At 43.2% G+C, this 23,995-nt stretch overlaps 1 protein-coding gene across 6 annotated transcripts in view; it reads left to right on the top strand.

The window, feature by feature from the left end:
* Nucleotides 1-9,493: 9,493 nt before the first annotated feature.
* Nucleotides 9,494-23,995, top strand: part of HELZ (helicase with zinc finger) — a 126,545-nt gene continuing 112,043 nt past the window's right edge. For 2 of the 6 annotated variants that reach the window (XM_083427188.1, XM_083427186.1), the window contains exons 1-2: nucleotides 9,600-9,681; nucleotides 12,825-12,988. The gene's annotated coding sequence lies outside the window, so the exon portion shown is untranslated. Of the gene's footprint in view, nucleotides 9,682-12,824; nucleotides 12,989-23,995 lie in introns of all 6 variants that reach the window. The other 4 variants (XM_083427187.1, XM_083427185.1, XM_083427190.1 and 1 more) reach the window with 4 other exon arrangements.

The following is a 23,995-nucleotide window of genomic DNA, read 5'->3' as shown; positions in this document are numbered from 1 at the left end:
GAACTAAAATTTAATTTCCAGCTTTGCAAACATATTCTCTCTGTTTATTTTCTATGACTTCTACAGCACCTGCGTGTTCTGAATAGGCAGATCTGAGTAACTGCGAGATCAGGAACTAACCATTTTTGTTTCTCTGTTACAAGAGCCCACAGGACAACTTGAAAATCTGTTCAGCACTTCGCAGAAGCTAATCTAATCCAAGGCAGCACAACAATTCGTGGAATCCATTTGAAGCCTGTTTCAGTCTGCATATGTTTGGGCTTTAATATTATGCCAGCTCCCGCCCGCCCCAACATTTTCTCCTCCGCACTGCTGCCTAATTTTGCTTAATATCCGGCCTGATTCAGAGCTCTTAAAAGCTTGTTCATTATGTTTGTTTGGTTAGTCCTAATAGATAGGTCACATTGCCCTACTGTGTATCTTGACTTTGCCAGGCAGGATTGGGTAACCTTGAATCCTCCTTATTTTGCTGAATTCCTGTCAGTCCTAGCAGGCATGGCCCAACTATCAGGGATGATGTGAGTTTTAGATCAGTAACGTATGGAGGGCCAAAATGTTTCCCCAAAATGTGATATGTAGGGATAACATGTGTACAGTGGTACCTCAGGTTACATACGCTTCAGGTTACAGACTCCGCTCACCCAGAAATAGTGCGTCAGGTTAAGAACTTTGCTTCAGGATGAGAACAGAAATCGTGCTCCAGCGGTGCAGCAGCAGCAGGAGGCCCCATTAGCTAAAGTGGTGCTTCAGGTTAAGAACAGTTTCAGGTTAAGTACGGACCTCCAGAACGAGTTAAGTACTTAACCCGAGGTACCTCTGTATTTTCAGGGTCTTGCATAAAACGAGCAACATTAGTTCCCAAACATTTTACAAAAGTTGGGGCATTCCACCCCTTTGCCTCTCCTCAAAGACTCCTCTTCCACCTCCTTTAACTGTGTGTCCTGTCGCTACCTCACGCCTCACAATACAGTGGTACCTCGGGTTATGTATGCTTCAGGTTACATACGCTTCAGGTTACAGAGTCCGCTAACCCAGAAATATTACCTCGGGTTAAGAACTTTGCTTCAGGAAGGGAACAGAAATCGTGCTCCGGCGGTGCAGCGGCAGCGGGAGGCCCCATTAGCTGAAGTGGTGCTTCAGGTTAAGAACACTTTCCGGTTAAAAATGGACCTCCGGAACGAATTAAGTACTTAACCCGAGGTACCACTGCATAGTGATACAAGTAGGTTGTCAAATATTTTGAGCAGTGCCGGATACATATAAGCTAAACAAGCTATAGCTTAGGGACCCACTCTCTTGGGGGACCCCCCCAAAAAAATTAAAGGGCAAAAACCTGATGTATGTTTCCAAAATATTAGATAAAAAAATAAAAATAAAACCTACATACAGCAACAGTGTTTTGTGTTGTGTAGGCTTCTGTGATGTAAGTAGTGGGCCCCGCCTGCTAGCCTGCCCCCTCAAATATCACTGGTTTGCTCATTTCTATATATAGGGTGCCTACATTCTTTAGATACCGATTAGCTCTATAAATTACCGTATAGCATATATTCAACACACACACACACAAAACAGTGACAGTTTGTTATTGCCAAAGGACAGCTGAACATATAAAGGGCCCCAGTACCTTCAGTAGCTTAGGGCCTCATCAAACCTAAATCTGGCCCTGATTTTGAGCAGGTCCACTTGTAATGTGGTGCGATGGTGGTGGGGGGTTAGAGAGCTAATGCATACCTTTTCTTTCAGGTGTTCTGTGATGCATTTTCTCCTGCTGTGAAAATTTCAAGTGACATCTGTAGAATAGTAGTACAGTGGTACCTTGGGTTACAGACGCTTCAGGTTACAGACGCTTCAGGTTACAGACTGCGATAACCAAGAAATAGTACCTCGGGTTAAGAACTTTGCTTCAGGATGAGAACAGAAATTTCGTGGCAGCAGCGAGAGGCCCCATTAGCTAAAATGGTACCTCAAGTCAAGAACAGTTTCGGGTTAAGAACGGACCTCAGGAACGAATTAAGTTCTTAGCCCGAGGTACCAATGTAATAGCAAATTGCAGCGTTGTGCTTCTCCATAAAAAATAATTGCAGGGCTCCATTGAAGTTTACTGGCTCTTACACACTTGGGAGAACACACCTTCCCCTCCGTGGCTTTGTCATGTCTGAGACTTTGCCTTGCTATCGACAGCACAGAGATAAAGAGCAGCAATCTTGGCGCCTAGAGCACCCTTCCCCCTAATACTTTGGATGGACAAGGTCTCCTTTAGACACTTTTAAAAATAAACAAATTAAACGACAGTAGCAATGACTGGGGAAGGGAAAGAAGTTGAAGCTCCTGAGCCCTTTACTGTAGCCCACTTGGAATATGAAATGGCACAGGCTTGAGGGACTGTTTTAATGTACTGTATTTTATACTCAAATTACCAGCTGTTGGAAACCTCAGGAGGAGAGATTAAGTATATTTATAGAAGGAATCTTTTATTAAGATATTGTATTTTCCTTTTGATAAACATACCTATAAAATACTCAATCATTTCGAATAGAAGAAGAAGAAGAAGAGTTTGGATTTGATATCCCGCCTTTCACTCCCCTTCAGGAGTCTCAAAGCGGCTAACATTCTCCTTTCCCTTCTTCCCTCACACTCTGTGAGGTGAGTGGGGCTGAGAGAAGTGTGACTAGCCCAAGGTCACCCAGCAGCTGCATGTGGAGGAGCGGAGACGCAAACCCGGTTCCCCAGATTACGAGACTACCGCTCTTAACCACTACACCACACTGGCTCTCTAATAAATTTGTATGTAACTAGAATAACAGAAAAAAGGTTAATAAACAGAAAAAATACCTATGGGCTCAAGTATACTCTGTATTAGATTATAGCCCATAGAAATAAGAAGCATATTCTGAATGTTAACATTTTAATTGAAAATGCTTATTCGACTCCATTTCTCGTTAGACATATTTAACTTAAAATACTTTTTAGAATGTCTGGTTCTGCATTTCTAAATGCAGTTAACATCAGATCGTCAAACTATATATATCTAAAATAATTCCAGTGACTTCAGCATTTTGAAGACTGCAATTAGCAGGCACTGTGCTTTTCCTCACTGGTGTAGGATTTACTATTTTCTTTTTGATATAACAAGGGACTGCTATAAGCACGAGATCTTAAAGTGTGCAAATAATAACCTTGAAAAGCTTAAGATGCTGATCATGCAAAAACCAGAGTTCAAATGGGGCTGGGTATAAACTGCTGGTCCTGTGACTTCTGGGTGCTTTTGGTCGATGGGAAAGGTGCTTACATGAAAATAAAAGATCTGGGTAAGTTTGAAGATACCTGGCAGGGCTTCTTTGACTTCTCTGGGGATTGAGAAGGTGTGTGGAACCAAATGATTATCTGGCACAGCTGCTGAAGAATATTAGAAAATATCACATACAAACCCACCCACCCTCTTTCAGCCAAGTTGTCTCTTGGACATGTCAACAGAACATCTCACTGTAACAGAGTGGTTAAAAAAGAATTGCCCAGCTTACCAACTTAAATATCCTTTTAGTGCAAGTTAACATACACATGGGACGCGGTGGCACTGTGGGTTAAACCACAGAGCCTAGGGCTTGCCAATCAGAAGGTCGGTGGTTCAAATCCCTGCGACGGGGTGAGCTCCCGTTGCTTTTAGCATACACTTATTAAATATAAACAAGGAAAAAAGGTATTTAAAAACCATTGGAACAGGGACCCACACTGGCTTGCGCCATCTTCAAACTTTTGGCGAGGCTATAAAACCGACGCTTTGCGGACTGTTAAAGTGAAAGAGGAAGAATTAATAAATCTTTTGAAAATAATTGCTGTCCAAGAAGTGGCAGTGGATAACAGCTTTACAACCATCAAAGTCTACAGCATTCTTTATTCATGTGCCCGTTTCATAATTAAATGTTATGTCCCAATCTGTAACCACCGCGCTCCAGATAAATCAATAGGGTTTATTGAAATGGAGCAGTTTGAGGATGGTAGCCAAGGAGTGTGCCTGACCTTACATGCTCACATCTCAATCCCAAACACATTTAGTTCAAAGAAAATCACATTGATTTAAATTGTACTAGATAAGGGTCCTTGAAGATTCCAGCCTTTGGTTGGTTCATTTACATTTATTTAAACTCAGGCCTTTATTCATGACCACTGTATATCTGAATCCGCCATTCTAAATCTGGTGGGGTCATATACCTAGCTTGGTGATAGAGTAAAGCAAACTGATCTAAGCTTAATCGAGGAAATATAACCATGCCCGAGTTCTTCAAGCAGGACTAGGGAAGCTGTGGCACCACCAGGGTCTGTTGGACTACAACTCCCATCATATGCAGCCATTGGCCATGCTGGCTGGGGCTGATGGGAGCTGCAGTCTGAGAACTTCAGGACAGTCACGGGTTCTCAACCCCTACTCTTAGTGAGCCACTGCCACTCCAAGGAAATTGCCTTATATGCCAAGTCAAACATGTGGTACTCAGTATTGTTGAGACTGCTTTGCAATGGCTCTCCAGAGTTTCAAGCAGCATTCCCAGACCTAACTGGAGATGCCCAAGATTGAATCTGGGAGCTTTTTCATGCTGTAAAGTAAAGGTAAAGGGACCCCAGCGCGATTTCTGATCTCATCCTGCAGCAAAGTTCTTAACCCAAGGTACTATTTATGGGTTAGCGGAGTCTGTAACCTGAAGCGTCTGTAACCTGAGGTACCACTGTAGTATAAACACCAACAACTGGGAATCACTGCCCTGTGAGTGCTCCAATTAGAAAACAGCCTTTACCAAAGGTGTAATGGGCTTAAAAGCTGCTTGAACTCAGGACAAAAGGGAGAAACATGCTAAGAAGAAGGCACGTTTGGCAAACCCTCACTGTGATTGACTCCTGCCTGGAAACCTATGTCCCCACTGTGGAAGGATGTGTGGATCCAGAATTGGCCTCAACAGTCACTTACGGACTCACTGTTAAAACTGTGTTCATGAAAGACAATCTTACTCGGCTATGAGTGATCGCCAAAGAAGAAAGAATGTCCACAGTGAGTTATTTAATTCATTGCATTGACAAGTAATCAGACACTGAATTTATGCCTCTGTTTTAAGTTATCGCAGTCACAAAATTTGGATTTTCAGAACCATAGCTGTCAACCTCCCATTTTTTTGCAGGAAATTCCCTTATTCCAGCGCTGCTTCCCGCTGCTATCCCGGATTGTCAGATATCCCGTAGACTGTCCCTGGGACAGGTGAGGCTGCTGATCCCTTATTTTCGAGGCTGCTGATCCCTTATTTTCAAATCTGAAAGTTGACAGCTATGTTCAGAACTGGAAGGGGGGTTATAGAAAGGAAAAGAAATTAGCATAGTCTTTACCTTTACTATCAGAGTTGCATAGCAGGGTGGGAAAAAATGAATGGTCTGAGACTGCAGTTGAGAATGGGACTGGAGAAGAGCAGAGCAAGATTCCTGTTGGGAAGGGTCACTATGCTTGTTTTGAATGCATTCAAGTTCTAATGTAATTAGGTGTACTTTTTGCATTTTATTTCCTTCTGACCACGTTGCTTACACCCCCAAGGTGCATATATATCTGGATGTATATTTGCGTGCAACTGAGGATAAGACCTGAAGAAGTGCCACAGTATGTGTGCTAGTCTTTAAGATGCTATGAGGTTCTTTGTTCTTCGTGTTGCATTGCAAACTAACAGTGGTATTTACCCCTCTGGAAGATATATAAGGCAGAAGCGTGAGAAGGGGTGAAAGACTACTGCCTCCATAGACTGTAAGGAAAGGTGGGGATAAGAGGTGTGTGTGGGAGGGAAGGAAAGTAAAAGAAGGACAATGATCAATAAGCAGGAATGTAGCAAAAGGTTGGTTATAAAGTAGCAAATGATGGTCAAAGAGGAAATATGGCCACATACAAGAGTGAACAGCATGTAAACTGTATATTTGCAACAATGTGGTTGATTTTATTGTTTTGTTCACCTGCACTCCCGCCTGCATTGTAGAATTGTATATGAACAAAAACATTTACTTTGAAACCGATTAGGAAATGGACCCCAATGGCATTTTTGCACAGGTCAGTGACGAGCTCACATGATTTAAACAACTGCCTTTATCTCAGCAGCACATTAAGGCGGCCATCCTATACCCAGTTATCTGGAAGCAAGCCTGACTGAACTCAGTGTAACTTACTTCTGAATGGACAGATAGAGGGTTGTACTGTAATTGTGAATTGATTGCCCAAATGAGCAATGCAGCCATAGAATATGCTGGTAGAGTCAGTTATTCAAAGGTTGGTGTAGCTTTAAAAATGTGCCTGGTGTTTGAATTGTTCAACGTTATGCTGGTTTCAGAGGTAACCCCCCTCCTTTAAAAATAAAATTAAAAAAATTATGTGTTTCACTTCTGAAAGACTGCAGTCTATCTTATGAAGATTTACTCAAAAGGAAAACAAGCAAATTTAATGGAATGTGTTGGGACAACACCTCCCCCCTTTCCTTGGTTATATAATTATAGCTGAGAAGTAAAGCCCAAGTGAGTTATGTCCTTTAAAAACACACTGATAGTTGACACTCTCTACTGCATGACTTTGTACCCGAAGTCAACAATGGTGGTAAATACAAAATATGCAAGAAATTGTTATTCATCCATGGCAAGTTGAAGAATGGCTACAGGTAACTCTTTCAGGTCAAATCCACACCACACAGTTGTTTAATTATTAAATTTATACCCCATCTTCCTCCCAAAGGAGTCTAGGATGGTAAACATTTAAAAACATTTGCAGATGCAGAAATCAACCTAGCTTGTTGGGAAAGCATCTAAATCACATGCCCCCCCCCCAAATCATGGAAGCTGTATTTTAAATACTGCAGAGCTACAATTCCCAGCCCCCTCAATGAACTAAAGTTCCCAGGATTCTCTAGGGGAAGTCATGCGATTTAAATGTATGGTGTTGATGTGACCAAGACAGTAAAACAGTAGAGATATTAGGTAGTGTGAGTTACCGGTAATTTGGATAGCTCATTCAGTAGAGCATGTGATTCTTACTCTAAGGATTGTGGGTTTGAACCTCACGTTGGGTAAAAGATTCCCTGCATTGCAGCGGGTTGGACTAGATGACCCTAGTGGTCCCTTCCAACTCTACAATTCTATGATTTTTATCACTTTGCTTTAAACACCATCAGCTATAACTACTACAAATCATATTCTGTACATTTTATGGAAAATGTTGCTAATTTTTATATAGAATGTGCACAAAGCACAGCATTTTACTAGGGCTGACCAAATTGTCGCAGCAGTATATTTAATGTTGGGAATAATAAATAAATATCGTAAGTGCTGTCAAAACGGAAACGACCTTCTGATTTTTGTCAGTTACGTACTGTATGTGACCCACAGAACAAGAGTTGTTCTTTCTCGAGACTTTGGACTGCCTTTTACTCCACAATGCTGCTTATGGGATGGGAGTGGCACAAGTCAACCATTTCATGTTTTCTGCCCTCTCTTTCTCACAAAAAACCCATATTTTTTTTAAATTAAAAGAATATCCTGCAAAACAAACAAACAAAACCAGCCAGCTTTGGGGTCTGTAATCCCACTTATTTGCACCATACCATGTGAACCACTTAGGTGGTGCTCTGGTCTAAACCACAGAGCCTAGGTGAGCTCCCATTGCTCTGTCCCTGCTCCTGGCAACCTAGCAATTCGAAAGCACGTCATGTGCAAGTAGATAAATAGGTACCACTCCGGCGGGAAGGTAAACGGTGTTTCCGTGCGCTGCTCTGGTTCGCCAGAAGCGGCTTTGTCATGCTGGCCACATGACCTGGAAGCTGTCTGTGGACAAACACCGGCTTCCTCGGCCTATAAAGCAAGATGAGCACCACAACCCCAGAGTCGCCCGTGATTGGACCTAACGGTCAGGGGTATGTTTACCTTTTTAATTTCACTTATTTGAACCATATCATGTGAACTGCTTAGAGATTTTTTCTTTAAAATATAAAGCAGTATAGAAATGATGATCATAATAATATTTTTTTTAAAAAAAACAACCACCTTGCCTTCCACACCCATCTCACCACTTCCTTCCCCCCACATGGCTGAGTAAGCAACATGGATCCCCAGTATGTGGTATTTGTGTGTGTGGTGTTGGGGTCTAAACCACTGAGCCTCTTGGGCTTGCCAATTGGAAGGTCAGCAGTTGGGGTGAGCTCTAATTGCTCTGTCCCAGCACCTGCCAACGTAGCAGTTTGGAAGCACACCAGCACAAGTAGATAAATAGTGGGAAGGTAAACAGTGTTTCCATGAGCTCTGATTTCTGTCACAGTGTCCCGTTGCGCCAGAAGTGGTTTAATCATGCTGGTCACCTGACCTAGAAAGCTGTCTGTGGACAAACGCCAGCTCCCTTGGCCTGAAAGCCAGATGAGCGCTGCAACCCCATAGTTACCTTTGGCTGGACTTAACTGTCCAGGGGTCCTTTGCCTTTTTTACCTTTACCTTTACCCCTGTACGAGCACAACCCTCCTCCTGCTTGCTTCACTTTTCTTTGCACCATACCATGTAAACCGCTTTGAGATTTTTTTTCTTTAAAGTATAAAGCAGTATAGAAATTATGATCATGATAATCAGGGCTTTTTATTTCAGCCAGAACTCTCTGGAACTCCGTTCCGGCAATCCTTTCCGGTGGGCCATTCTAAGAGAACAAGAGAGGTGTTTGTGGTGAGTTGCTGCACCTCTTTTTCTAGAAAAATGGCACTAGTAACAACAATAGTAATAATGATAAGAATAATAAATAAAATAATTATCATGATAGTAATAATAAATTTTTAAAAATGATAATAATAATATAACGATATGATAATAAAAATTTAAAAATGATGATAATAATAATAATAATAATAAAATAAAGAAGAGAATAATGATAATGATAGTAATAATAATAATTAAAACAGGATGTTCAGTGTTTTTTTCTGGGGGGATGCAGGGGTACACCTACCCCTAAATGTTTTATGAATCTTTGTACTTCTGCCCATTTCCTGTACAGTGGTACCTCGGGTTAAGTACTTAATTCGTTCCGGAGGTCTGTTCTTAACCTGAAGCACCACTTTAGCTAATGGGGCCTTCTGCTGCCGCTGGAGCACGATTTCTGTTCTCATCCTGAAGCAAAGTTCTTAACCTGAAGCACTATTTCTGGGTTAGCGGAGTCTGTAACCTGAAGCGTATGTAACCACTGTATTTATTTCCCCCAATTTGAACTATAAAATGGTGATTTCCTTGAGTCAAAATGAGAGTTCCCCTAAACATCTTTTGAGGGGGAAAAGCAATGATGATGATGATGATGATGATGATGATAATAATAATAATAATAATAATACCAACCACCTTGCTTGCCTCTCAAATGCCTCTCCCTCTTTCCTCACCCCCCTCCCCTTATGGCTGAGCAAGCAATTCTGCAGAAGCACGACCTTCCCCCTTCTTGCTTAACTTTTCTCTGCCGTGAGGCGTGTGTGTGTGAGAGAAAGAGGGGGGTGGGAAGGACGGGGCTGAGGGAAGAAGAGAGCTCCCCCCCCTCTTTCCTTTCCTTCCTTCCTTCCCTCCCTCTCCTCTTCCCCCCTCCCTCCCTCCTTCCCCACAATGCCCTGCGAGGACGTTGACAAGTGGATCCAAGATGGCGTAGAAAAGCAATGACAGGTAAGCCGGGACTTCCCCGTTCCCTCTCGGGGAGGGCGAAGGGCGAGGAGGGGGGCGTGGGCCGGCGGAGGGGCTCGGCGGGGCCCCGGGGCTCGGGGCGGGGTCCGCCGGGGTCTGGCGGGGGGAGCCGGAGCGAGGAGGCCGGAGGCCGAGCGGGGCCGGCGGGAGAGAGAGGGCCCTGGGGGGCGCGGAGGGGCCTGCCGGAGCCCAGCAGCTCGGGGGCTGGTTTCCCATTCGGGGGTCCCGGTTGCCTCGGAGGGGGGTGAGGGGCGAGGCGGGCCGCGGGTTCGAGCCCCGGCCGCTCCGGGGGAAAGCGGGACCTTCGAGCTGAGGAAACCAGAGCCACGCACCGATGGGTGGGGTGCGTGTTGGCGGGCGGGCGCGTGTTTTGGCGGATCTTTTTCTTTTCCGAACAGCTAAAAGGGGGGCATTTCAGGCCGGCGAACGTGGAAGCTTTTATTTAAAGGGCGGGGGTAGTTTAAAAAACACACACCAAAACACAAAAAAAGCCCACACGCAACTCTTCAGGTTCGCGGGGACCCAAGGGCTCAACTAGACGGGCCAAGAAAAAGCGGTTTATATGCGCGGTATATGCGCGATATAATGACCTCGCGGCGCCAGGGGGCGCTGCCGAGCGACGTTGTTCTCCGCCCGTTTTCCCTGTTTAAATGGACGGCGCTCCAAAGTGCGGGGTGGGCGGTGGGGGGTCTGGATCCAACCCGGGTCTTTGTGGAGCTGATCAGGGAGGACAAGGACTCCAGGATTTGAACGGGAGGCTTCCCCTCCTATCCACACCCTCCCCCCCCCACTCTCCGCCCCTCCATGATCGAAGTTGGAAATAAATACTAGATTAAAAGAAAGAAAGAAAAGAAACGCACGAGAGGTTGAATGGGTTGCTGTTCCGGAGATGGTTGGGACGGGCAATGGTGAAATCGGAGATTTGGGGTGGCAAGGAAATCGGTTCTTTTGTAAGCAGGCAAAAGGTGGGTGCCTGGAAAAGTAATGGCGTGGCAAAGCAGCGCAGGCCGTGCTTAGATCAATGGCGTGGGGAGTAAGGGAAAGTTGTGACCTTGCACCCTTTCCTAAGTGAAAATGTCGATGGAAGCGAGTGAGATTTTCAAATGGAAAAAAGGTCTGTGTCACAGAGGCTTGGTTTTTCTGTGGTGGTTCAAATACTATTAATTTTTAGCATTTTGATACACCTTAAACTAAAGCAAGGTACTTTTTTTTTTTTTGGCAACACGCCTCCCCTTTGGAACTAGACTTGCTTGCACAAAAGTTGATGGCCAGTATTAGTTCTACAGTACTAGTTGTACTTGGAATTGGCCCATTGAAATCAAGGGAGTTTTAAGTAAATTAAGTCAGTTATTTTAAAGAGTCTGCTCTGAGTATGATGAACATAGGATGTTGCCCCAGAGAACTAAGCTTTGTGAAATACAATGTTAAAAAACAACAACCTTGATTGTAATTTCCTGGGTTGGGATAGCTTATGGAAAGGAATTTTCTTTCCAGTGGAAGCTATATTTTGGGCTCAAGGCCTGCCAGGATTTACTACATGGTTTAGCCACCAGAAATAACAGAATGCTGTTCAGGCTTGGAACTCAAAACAACTTCACAGTTATGTGTGTCTGAAATTAAGGATATGTTGGTGAAATAGTTTAAGCAAGGAGGGAATATGCTTGTGAGTGTAGTGCAAACTGGAAAAAAAGGCTTTTTGAGTAACTTGGCCGAAGCCACACCTGAGAAACAGCCTAAAAAGTAAGAATTACTATTTCAGTACAGTACTAAAAGTAACTTTAACTGAATATTAGAGTGATATTATTTGCAGGGTCAAATATGCTGTGATCACAAATGATGTGAATGAAGCTCTTCACTTTATAAAGGGTGCAATTCAGCACACACTTTCAAGGAAGTAAGTGAATTCAGTGATCTGAGTAGAAAGGTATCGAATTTGAATGTCCATGTAGTTTGTGGAAATAAACCTTTTAATTTGAGGAGAAGCCCAAAACCATAGCAGTTATTTTGTGTATATTTTATTCTACGATTCTTCATTTAGTAAAAGTGCAGCTTATTTATTTTAAAAAATCTATTCTCTACATGACTGTTAAGAAACAAACCTCAAAGCAGTTTACAAATTTTGAGACGTGGTTGTGTAGCAGCTGGCTTTTATTGTTACATACATACAAGCAACATTTTCTCTCTCCCAGGGTCCAGAATCTTGTATTGTAAATGGTAAACATAATTTCTAGTGGATAAATGATTTTTTTTTTAAAGTTAAGCACTTTTAGAGCTGGAATATAGCAAAGAATGAAAAAAATTGTAACTTTTTATATTGTATTTGCTTAGATAGGTAACTAGATCTTTTTAGAAAACCTATGTCAGTAAACAACAGTTTCAACAGTTCCCAGACTTAAAGCTAAGGAGCCTACTAATGGAATTCCTTTGATGTCTTTGGAATCACGTGATGGTCCCACCCGTAGTTGATTCTGCTGTTATGCCATAATGCCTTCATGGTTGTTGCTGATACCCTCTGTTGCTGATCTTCCTTGTAATCCTCCCACTTTTGAGAATTATTGTACTACGGCTAACTTAATATAATGAAATCTATGGTCTGAAGGACTTTAATCTTAGCAGAGCTGGTTATGTAAGCAACGCCTTATTTGCAGTGAACTTTCATGTGGATCTGGTTTAGGCTTATAGAAAATATTCACAGTGCGCCAAATGCATAGTGGTGAATCGGTGAGGAAGTTGATGGCTGTTGTAACAACATTTATATGCTACTTTCCCACCACTCACTGGCCCTCAAAAGTGGCTTGCAGTTGATAATTTAGTGTTCTGTTGGAAGCCGCTCAGAGTGGCTGGGGAAACCCAGCCAGATGGGCGGGGTATAAATAATAATTTATTATTATTGTTGTTGTTGTTGTTATGGATAGTATACAAAAAATTCTGGTGACAGCCCCCACAATCATCCATGCATTGCTAGATCAGCCTTCACCAATCCCATTAGCTCCACCCAGCACTATGCCCATCTGTGTTATGGGTATAGTGGTGCTAATCTCCCTTGTGAATTCATTGAGATAATGTCTGTGAAGAGTGCTTCGTAAATGCTAAATATTATTAATATTTTATTATCTTTTTTCCAGTGTAAGAAAGTACCCCATCTGTGCCATAGATATAGGACCATCAGGCAGATCTCCCTTTGGCTGCTTTGTAGCAACAGAGTAGATGCCTGAAGGCAGCTCAAGAAAGAATGAATGAAAAGGAAAAGAACTCAAAAGAAGAGATGCAGGCCTCAAACTGGTGTTTGGTAGGATCCTTTTTTAATTTGGCAGAGTAAAACCTATAAATTTTCTCAAGTATTTCAATTTGTAAACTTCCATGGGGAGAATAACCAGATACATTTTTTCCTGAAGGAAGAATCCCTTGAGAGTAAGATACCTAAGGCTGCAATATACTAAACAGGGAGTAACGCTATAATACGAAACTTACTTACTTCATTGAAATCAGTGGCACTTGAATTTGAGTAGGTATTCATAGCATTGTGCTGTAAGCCTCATTGAACACAATTGTACTTCTGAATAAACAGATACAGGGTTGCACGTTAAGGAAATAATCTTTGTAGGAAGATAATATCTTATCTCGTTACCCTGATGAAGATTTCTGATCACCTTTGGGCAGACGGTGGTTTTGACTCTGCTGCAATACAATTTTTCTACCAAGCACCAATTTGAGGCTTGTCTGTCATTTTTTGAATATAGTTCAAGACAACTCTTTTTATTTACACACACATCTATTCTACAACTCAATGTATAGCATAATGGGTGGAATTAATTTTTGAACTAAGTATTACAAAGTCAGAGAGTTGGAAGGGGCCTCAAAGTTCAACTAGTCCAACCCGCTGCTGATGCAGGAGACCTATCCCTGATATGAGTTTTTAAACAGGGGCTGGATGTCTATCTAATGATGAAGAAGCCATCATCTTCTGAGGCAGTCTGTTCTGTTGTCAAACAGCTAGCAGCATCAGGAACTTTTAATGCTTAGTACAAATAAATTTTGTTTGTCATTTGAACCCATTGGTTTGGGGCCTACCCGGCGCAGATGTTGATGTTCAGGGAAGTGTTATCTTCACTTTTATAAACACAACACAAAATATTGTACAGGTGCTCCCATTTAGAGTTTACACATTCACCTTTTTGGTTGCAAGTGACTATTTGTATACCACAATCATAGGCTGGTTGGTGTGCTGCTCAGTGGCAAATATTACGTGTTGCAGAGGCTTTATTTGGACCTTCTGTTAATAATCTTGTGTATCACACTTGCTCTATTTCATTCATGCAATTTTTAAACCACTTAATGTAATAAAAATATTTAACTGCTTTACATAAGCACAATAAAAATACAGTGGTACCTTGGGTTAAGTACTTAATTCGTTCCAGAGGTCTGTTCTTAACCTGAAACTGTTCTTAACCTGAAGCACCACTTTAGCTAATGGGGCCTCCTGCTGCTGCTGCGCCGCCGGAGCACGATTTCTGTTCTCATCCTGAAGCAAAGTTCTTAACCCAAGGTACTGTTTCTGTGTTAGCGGAGTCTGTAACCTGAAGCGTATGTAACCTGAAGCGTATGTAACCCAAGGTACCACTGTACAATAGTACAGTGAAATCTTGGTTCTCGAATGTAATCCGTTCGACTCCCACGATGTTCAAAAACCAAGGTGCAGCAGCTTCCGAAAAATGTTCGAAAACTGGAACACTTATTTCTGGGTTTTCGGCGTTCGGGAGCTGATTTGTTTGTCAACTAAGCCGTTCGAGAACCAAGGTTCCACTGTATTCAGTAAACCTACCTATAAGCTGGAAAGAAAATACCCAAAACCATGTACCATGGATAAAACTGAGCAGTGCATATAACAGAGAATTAAAAAACAAGTCAGAGTCCATGAAAGCTTGTGTAAACATGGAAATATTTAAGAGGCGTTTGAAGGTTATTATTGCCTCTGCATCACATATTACAATGATGGAGAGCATTCCAGAGAACGGGTGCTACATAAACAAGAAGGTAGGCTTCCACCTTGTCACTATGTGACGCTGGTGGCGCTGTGAACCACTGAGCCTCTTGGGCTTGCTGATCAGAAGGTTGGCAGTTCAAATCTGTGCGACGGGGTGAACTCCCATTGCTCTGTCCCAGCTTCTGCCAAACTAGCAGTTTGAAAGCATGCCAGTGCAAGTAGATAAATAGGTACCTCTGCGGCGGGAAGGTAAACGACATTTCCATGTGCTCTGGTTTCCGTCATGGTATTCCGTTGTACCAGAAGCATTTTAGTCATGTTTGTCACATGACCTGGAAAGCTGACTGTGGACAAACGCCGGCTCCCTTGGCCTGGAGATGAGCACCATACCCATAGTCACTATTGATGTCCAGGGGTCCTTTACCTTTACCTATTCTGCTGGTCAGGGAATAACTAGCAGGGACTTCTCAGGAGGTCATAAAGATTGACTAGGGGCGGTATTCTGCTAGGTATTTTGGTCCAAAGTCGTTTAGGGTTAGATGGCCCAGTATCTAGAGCCATCTCTGTATGGATCCTATTCATATTGTCTTGTTTGCAGTGATTTATAAGCCTACATGGAAGCCTTTTTTGGTTGGATGGTGGGATGAAAAAAATCTGATGTGGTCTTCTGCCTATGCTAGGTATAGTGCCTATACTTTACTGCCATGGCTGCATGTTTCATGGTAGTTACACCCTCCACCACATGCTAGTGGAAACACAGTCCCCATCTTCCTGCCAGAAAAGGTAGGTGTATAGTTGCACCTCCATTGCATTTTCTCTTTCAGTGGCTAGGAAAGGAAGGAGAAAATGCACAGCTAGTCAAAATCAGTGTTGTACTCTTAGAAAGGTCTTTGAGCAATAAAGTAAACTGGTATTCACAATTTATTTTACTCCTAGAACAGCATGCCGAGAAAGGAGATAGAGGTTGTTCCATTGAGCAAGCAAAAACGCTTGCATTTAGAAAAGGATCACCTTAGTGCGATGTTTAATTCCTCCCAATGTGTGGTGAACTTGACAGGCCAAGTCTTGTCTAGATTTTTTTAAAAAAATGCTTTAAAAAGCTTGCGATGTTATCTCAGAAAGGGTAGAAGTATTTTGGGCATTAATCTTTAGTTTTTAATTTTTAACAAATGTTACTGGTTCATGCATCTGATCTTTTTTTAAAAAAATTGCAGCATCTCAAACAGAGTTAAAATAGACCTGCTACTGCTTTACATTGAGCTTCGCATTGAGCTCAGTTATATTTGTATTCCAAACTATTTATACTATTCATATCTATCTAGGAATTAAACAGGTTCAGCATCTCAAAGTGGATGGTGATAAAGTCACATCCTAATATACTCTGACACTTCTTTGCTATTCTGGAAATGTGATAATGAAAGCACCCTGCATTTTCATTGAGGTTCTGGCTTCATTTGAGCCATTGCAGCCACTTCAGGGATTCCATACACAAAACACATGGTGTTCATAGCTTTTCCTCCCTCTGCCCTATTTTTTCCCCTTCATGACACATTGCTCACTCACCTTTCACAGTGTATCTTGCTGGTGATAGACACAAAACAAGGCCTTGTTTCATCCATTGGTAATTCCAGCTGTTACTGCTGTCTTAAACCTTTTCACAAAAAAGCAAGTTCCAATGCACGTCAAAGTGCAAGTAGATAAATAGGTACCACTCCAGCGGGAAGGTAAATGGCGTTTCCGTGCTCTGCTCTGGTTCACCAGAAGCGGCTTAGTCATGCTGGCCACATGACCTGGAAGCTGTACGCTGGCTCCCTCGGCCAATAAAGTGAGATGAGCGCCGCAACCCCAGAGTCGTCTGTGACTGGACCTAACGGTCAGGGGTCCTGTATCTGTACCTTTATGTAGCCCATGCCAAGCAGATGTCAGGTAACTACTGGTAGGGACTAGTTCATATTTTGAGGGGGGGAAGAAGGCAAGTTGTGCACACTCTGTACAATTGCTCAAAGTTGACCGATAAAGATGACACATGCTCTCTCTGATTACGTGCGTGTGAGAAAGTGAGTGAGGGGTGAAGATGGCGTCGATAGCAGTAGCGTCGTCTTGAGCTCCGCATCAGTTGATGCTGTTTTTATTATTTTTATCAGTTTTTATTAGTTTTTTTATCAGTTTTTATTAGTTTTTAGCAGCCTTAGTATTATCTCTGTTGGTTGGCAGCTATTATTTTACAAAGCTTAGGTCAGGAGAGAGGCGAATGCGGCCGGTTGCATGAGAAACTCCCCCGTTCAAGCCTCCTTGTGGAAACTAAATTGCCGGCCTGCGAGGGTGAAGGTGAGGAAGCCGACTTTCATGTGAACAGGCAGTGAAATTTACTCCCACGGTAAGCGCTGGTAGGATTGAACTGAGCTGGCGTTGAAATACTATCCCCCCCTCTTCCTGATATCTAAATCATGGGACATGGGAAACGTCTTAGAGACTCCGAGGAGATAGCCTCCGTTCCCTTTCCGAGAACAAAGCAAACAAGGGTTGATCCTTGTCACTTTAAAGAAGGGAGTAATCTACTGAATTGTTCCTACATGGTAGAAACTCAGAACCGCTTCAACCCTCTGATTGATTGTGCATCAGCTCTTAAAGACGAAGAACGGATAACTCCACAAATAACAAGCGATGTGACCAATAGTAAGAGTGTAGCCTCTCCTCAGAAGGAGGAACAGGTCTTTGGCACAGCCAATCTTATGACATTTGAACAGTCTCATCTAATAATCAAAACTTTGCACTGTATATTTAAAAGACTAGATGATCTCTCGTCCCAGCTGCACAGCCTCCAACAAAAGCTAATCACTACTTCCCCAAAGTCAGCTGGTAAGTCCCTTGAAGAGAGGATGGAGACGGGAAGTTTGACCTTAAATAACAAACGTACTGACAAATTTAAATACAACCTTAACCTTCAATTAAGCCATCAATCCTTGATCTTAACACCAAGGAAAGTGAGCCTAATTATACAAAATGGGGATCCAAGATGGAGAACTCTGGTTGGTGCCAAGGAACTCCTAAAGGTGCTTTTAAACATGAAGGCAACACAAATTGACCTCTGTGCAGTCCTCCCCCTTGCCCATCATCATAAATCTCAGAGAGTCCTGCTTGCGTTCCAAACCACAAAAATTCCCACTATTATATTACGAAAGAAAGCATTTTTGTTTCGCTGTGGGATAGCACCAACGAGAGCCTTTATAGATCCTACGCCTAAACCCCTACTGTTGGAGGCAATAACCAAAGAGGGCTCAAAATCTACTAAACCCGATTCACCAGTGGACACCGGAGTGGGTGTTCTACCCAAGGAGAAGAGTTATGTGGCTTCCACACCCCTAGCAAAGAACAATGTCCATCTGGGAAGTGGCCTGACACCACCAGAAGAGATCGAACTCATTGCCTCCTTTGCAGATTTACCGGTGGCAGAACAAAGAGAAATTATCAATAGACTGGAATCGCTTAAAACCCTACTTATTAGGAAGCTCAGCTCCAGAACACTCACGTACAGCGAACATGTTCCCCCAGTAGAACCAGAGCATATGGATCTCTCAATATCCAATGCTAACTGCATGTCGGCTATGGAGGATAAGAAACACCCTCAAAAAGCAACCACCAGCCCTTCCCTCCAAGCAGAACAATCTTCAGTGCTCTTAATAGATTTACATGACCGTCCATCGAAAAACTTACCCGAAGAAAGTAGCACTCAACAGGAAAAATCCCCATCTACACACTCATCGATGCCAGACCTGGAACCTTCTTATAGCACTGATCAATCAAGAGAAGGGGTGCCTTTGCTTACCCCCCCAAATAGCCCTCTCGCCCTGTCTGATCCCTTTTTGCGGAGTTCTTTGGATCCAACAGCAAGACTAGGGAAGGAACTGATTGAAGACCCAACAGGCCACATAAATCAAGTAAGACCAGCAGCAGGCTACTGAGAGACCTAACTTCTGACGAGATAGCCGGTCCACCCCGGGCAGCCCACCAAACTCTCTTGGAAGAGGGGTCCACCCCTGTTCATGGTCCTACTCCTATTGGATCGAGTGGCCCACCTCAACAGCCTGATGACTTTGCAAATCCCACTCAGCCCTTACGAGCGGTTTTTCATCAGAGGAAGATAACTGATTTCTTTACTGGCTCCCCTCTTCCCGCATTAAAGTTGAGCCAACCTTCCGATTGACAGTCAATTGGAGGATCGGGGAAACCCCAGCCTTCAATACTAAGCTGGAACATTGCTGGATGGAAAAGCAAAAAATTAGATCCAGAATTCCAAAAATATATTAATTCCTTCCTTATCATACTATTACAAGAAACCTGGGTGGAAGAAGAAATCGAGTTAAATGGCTTTGAGTTTATATGTTTGCCTGCTAGTCCGTCAGTGAATGGCGGCCGCCCAAAAGGCGGCCTTACGATTGGTATCTCCCTCAAACTTCAGGCCAAACTTTCACTAGTGCATGCATTTCCGCCTTATGCTATTACCGGACTGATCTCTGGTGGAAACTTCTCTTTATTGGTTACAAATGTCTATTTACCTCCGGGAGGGTTAGCAGCTGATCTTACTTCCAGATGGGAATCCCTAGAGGATTTTTTACTTTCCTGTTATATTAAATATCCCAATGTCCCCTCCATTACTGGAGGTGATTTTAACGCTCGGATAGCCTCAAATTGGGAAGCTCTTAAAAAGTCTAAGTGGTGGGTTGACCCCGGCGCTCATATTTACGATCTAGCATACACCCCCTCTAGAATATCAAAGGATGTCAAAGTTGATAAGGCAGGAGTGTTGCTTTATCAGATGACTCTACGCCTTAATTTAATTATATTAAACGGCAGGTGCCCTCCAGACATACCAGGAGAGTTCACCCACCTGGGGTTAAAATCAAACAGCGTTCTTGACTATGTATTGGTCTCCCGGGATCTATTCCTGTACGTCACCTCTTTTAAAATTGATAATGCCCATTTTAGTGACCATCTTCCCCTGACAACCAAGTTATGTGTTAACTGGCAATTGCTCGACCGCTCCCACCCAATCCCAGTGATGGTGGAGTCGTCCACTAAAATAAAGGGGACTAGATGGTCCTCTGCTCTTGCTCATAGATATACAGATTTTATCCGAGAAATGTTTTCTGGGGATCAGCCAGACGAAGGAATAGTCCCGCGTGATCCTATTACCTGTATGAAATTTTTTTCTTGCCTGATAGAAGTTTTAACTGGCTTTTTTACTTCTCCTACCTACGGAGTTAAAAACGTTCATTTCAAATCTGGCGCCCCTTGGTTTAACTCTGCTTGCAAACTAGCCAGACTCCATTTGCATACAATATATAAGGACTATAAACTTTCCGGCGCTCCGGCCTTACCTCCATCTTATTCCCTGGCCAAAAAAGCATACAAACAGGCCCAGAAATTGGCCAAAAGGGAGTGGCATTTAAATCGTTGGCAGACTATAATTTCTGCCTCAAAATCTAATAACTCCCGGAAATTTTGGTCTTTAATAAAGGGAAGAAACACGAAATATCCCCTAACGGTGATCCCGGCCCCTACATGGGAGCAGTTCCTGAGAAAATATTTCTCAGTGGCAGAAGCTCCTGCCTCTCATTGGAGTCCTTCTAAACCCCTTCCCGTTTGGTCCAATACCGACCCTGCTGAAATCCTAGATTTGATAGCTGAGCTGAAAACAGGTAAGGCCCCTGGGCCAGATTTGGTCCCTGTTGAGGCTATAAAGCTTCACTCTGCATGGTGGGCAGGGATTTTAGCTAAAACGTTCGACGCAGTAAATGCCACGGGCTTAATACCAGGAACGTGGAAGGAGGCCATTATAATCCCTATCTACAAAAAAGGCCCTCCCGGCGACCCAGGGAATTATCGGAACATCAGTCTGCTTTCGACCATTGGGAAAATATATGCCCGTTTCTTGCTGGCAAGGTTGATGAAGTGGTCAGTTGAGGCTGACCTGATTGGACCTGAGCAAGCTGGATTTAGACTAAACCGATCCACAACAGATCAGGCAATTATTCTTTATCACTTAGCCCGGAAATACTCGACACCTCGACGGGGCCAACTTTGCGCAGCTTTCATAGATTTGAAAGCTGCGTTTGACAGTATTCCGAGGAATTTACTTTGGGATAAACTTGCCTGTTGGGGAATAGATAGAAGGCTCCTGTGGCTTATCTCCCAACTTCATGCCGGGTCCGTGGCCAGGGTGAGATTATCCCCTGCTGGAGACCTGACCAATCCAGTGCCAGTAAATAGGGGTGTACGCCAGGGTTGTATTCTAGCGCCTCTTCTTTTTAACTTATTTATCAGTGATATGAGGAACCCACTAGCCGTCGCACAAAAATTTATCCACACCCCTCGTATAGCAGATTACCGTTGCCCTTTACTTCTTTACGCAGATGATGCGGTACTACTCTCTTACTCCAGAGTGGGTTTAAGGAGGGCACTAAAGATCTTTGCGACATATTGCCACTCTAATCATCTGTCTATTAACCACACCAAGTCCAAAGTACTGATATTTTCAAGGAGTCGAAAACTTTATTCATGGAAACTGGAGGGCACGAAAATCGAACAAGTACATAAATTTAAATATTTAGGAATTTATTTTCAATACAACTTAGGGTGGAAAGCGCACGTTGAATATCTTCAAAACAAGACAAAAGCCCTTTCATACTCCCTCCTCCGTTTTTTCTACTCTGAGGGGGGCCTATTCATCCCGGCGGCCTTGAAAGTGTATAGCATTAAAGTGATGGCTACAATAGCCTATGCTGCACCTCTATGGGCTGTCTTTGCAAACCTCTCACCTTTAGAGTCACTTCAAAGCCAATTCTTACGCCGACTTCTAAAATTACCAACATGCGTAAGTAATGCGGCTATTCGCCTAGAAATGAAGATCCCCTCAGTGGAGTTAGTTATATGGAGGAGAGTTCTGATTTATTGGATATCACTTTGGCATAAACTCCCGGACCACTATCTCATTCAATGCATGTGGCGTGATAACTTCACAAATTTGTGGTCTGGAAAAATCCATGCCAAACTGCTGTCCTATGAGATCTCGCCCACTGAATTGCTCAAGCTGGATTTAAATGTGGCAAAAAGGTGTATAAATCAAAGGCTGGATGATGTGGAGCTATATCAAAATTTCGTAGCTGGTGGTGGAGTATGCTCACCGCTAAATCTCGGCATAACCCCTATCTACCGTGCTCCGTCCTACTTAACATCGCTTATGGCCGCGTCTCACCGTTATGCCTTCATTAGAGCTAGGTTCAATGTCTTTCCAACAAACGTGCTGAGACATAGATTTTCTAAGGGCCAAGTCCCTTCAATGTGTGCCTGTGAAATGAAAACATCTGAATCTCTTCATCATGTTATGTTTATCTGCCCTTTGTACAGTTCAGCCCGTGCTAGTATACTAAACCCCATAACCCAGCCTATTGCTGACAAACCAGCGGACCTACAGCTTGCCTGGGTTCTTCAAGATGTGGATCCTCATATTACCTTACAGGTTGCTAAATTCCTAACAGCCGTCCTTTCGTATAAAAGACGGAATGGAATGTTAGCCGATTATTGATAGCTATAAGAATTTTTATAATGACATCAGATATTGATTTTAGTGTAGTGCCTTAAATTTTTAATCTTAATCTTAAATTTTTTCTATGAATGACTAATATCTGTCCTTGTGAGTAGTGAACTGTGTTATACTACTTGTGATTTGTACGAGTCCGCTGTTTTATTTGATTTGTTTTGTTGTGTTGTGTTCATTATGGGCGTAAAAGCCGAATAAACATTTGTTGTTGTTGAGTGCCACAGAAATATGCATACCCTTTCATCGTCTGCTCATGCAACAATTTATTGACTTTCTGCTATGGAATCTTTATTTTTTCCTAGAGAATGTAACATAAGAATATAAGAAGAGTTTGCTGGGTCGGGCCAATGGTCCATTTAATCCAGGATCCTGTTCTCATAATCTCCAACTAGATACCTATGAGAAGCATGCAAGCAAGACCCGAACACAAAAGCACTCCTCATTGCAGCAGCTAGTCTTGAGAACCACACTGTCTGTAACTGTGGAAGGCAGAACATAGACACCCAGGCTAGAAGGCATTGATATTCTTATCCTCCATGAATTTTTCCAGTCCTTTTTTTAAAGCCGTTCAACTTGGTGCCATCCCAGCCTCGTTTGGGAGCGAATCCCATAGTTCAGCTTGCTTCTGCCAATGGGAGATCTATAAGCAGAACTCCATTCATGGGAATCTCTGGATATAAATCAATGTATTTAGAATTGTAAAGTCAGAGTAAGTTCAAGATCAAGGGAGCATTAACAGTTACACGCAGGGGGTAGGTTGTTAATCTGTCAGTCTCGCTACCTGCAAAAGGAATAGACGTGGCTGTGTTAAAACTGAAGTCCTTTGCCGAGTCGTAAAATAGGTCTGTCTTTTAAAGTGATCTAAGTTAGCTTTGCGAGCCCTACTGTGATTTTTTTATGATACAGTCTCCAGAAATACATCTGGTATTGAGAACAGACTGAATTAGCTGAATGTTGTGTAATCTTTGGGTTTGCAATGCCTGGGGACTATGTCTCGTGATCTTGCCTGTTTATAAAGGGACCGTGCTTCCAAAAGATTTAGTGGGTAAACAGTGAAAGGATAAGGGAAGCAGGATGGTTGATCTGCATGTTTGTATATGTTCAAATTGCCAGAAGTACCGTATTTTTCGCCCTATAGGACGCACTTTTCCCCCTCCAAAAATGAAGGGGAAATCTGTCTGCGTCCTATGGGGCAAATGCAGGCTTTCGCTGAAGCTTGGAGAGCGAGAGGGGTCGGTGCCCCTCTCGCTCGCCAGGCTTCAGGAAGCGATTAGCAAGCCTGGGGAGCCCGCGGGAGTTCCCGCAGGGCTCTCTAGGCTGCGGATAGCAGCCTGCTGCACGGAGTGCGGAGCACGCTGAAGCGGAGTGCCCCGCACTTCGGGCAGACATCAGGCAGCCCCACAAGCTCGGGGGAGCGCCGCCATCCCGCTGTTCCCCGACCTGGTTTGGATTCCCCAACCTGGTTTTGGGGGGGAAATAAAGGGAAAATTTTTTCCCTTTATTTCCTCCCCAAAAAACTAGGTGCGTCCTATGGGCTGGTGCGTCCTATGGGACGAAAAATATGGTATTAAGCAAAGTTCATATTCTTTATTTTGGAGGAACATGCTCCGGATTTCTAGTTACGTATATGGGTGGTATTCAACTAAGTTTTACATAGAGCACACCTGTTGAAATTAATGGTTCTAACTTAATCATGTTCATTAATTTCATTT

This window comes from Podarcis tiliguerta, assembly GCF_965153285.1.
Source record: "Podarcis tiliguerta genome assembly, chromosome: 2".
In the NCBI taxonomy this organism is placed as follows: Eukaryota; Metazoa; Chordata; class Lepidosauria; order Squamata; family Lacertidae; genus Podarcis; species Podarcis tiliguerta.
Note: the sequence above shows the minus strand (reverse complement) of the source record. Positions and strands in the feature narration are given on the sequence as shown.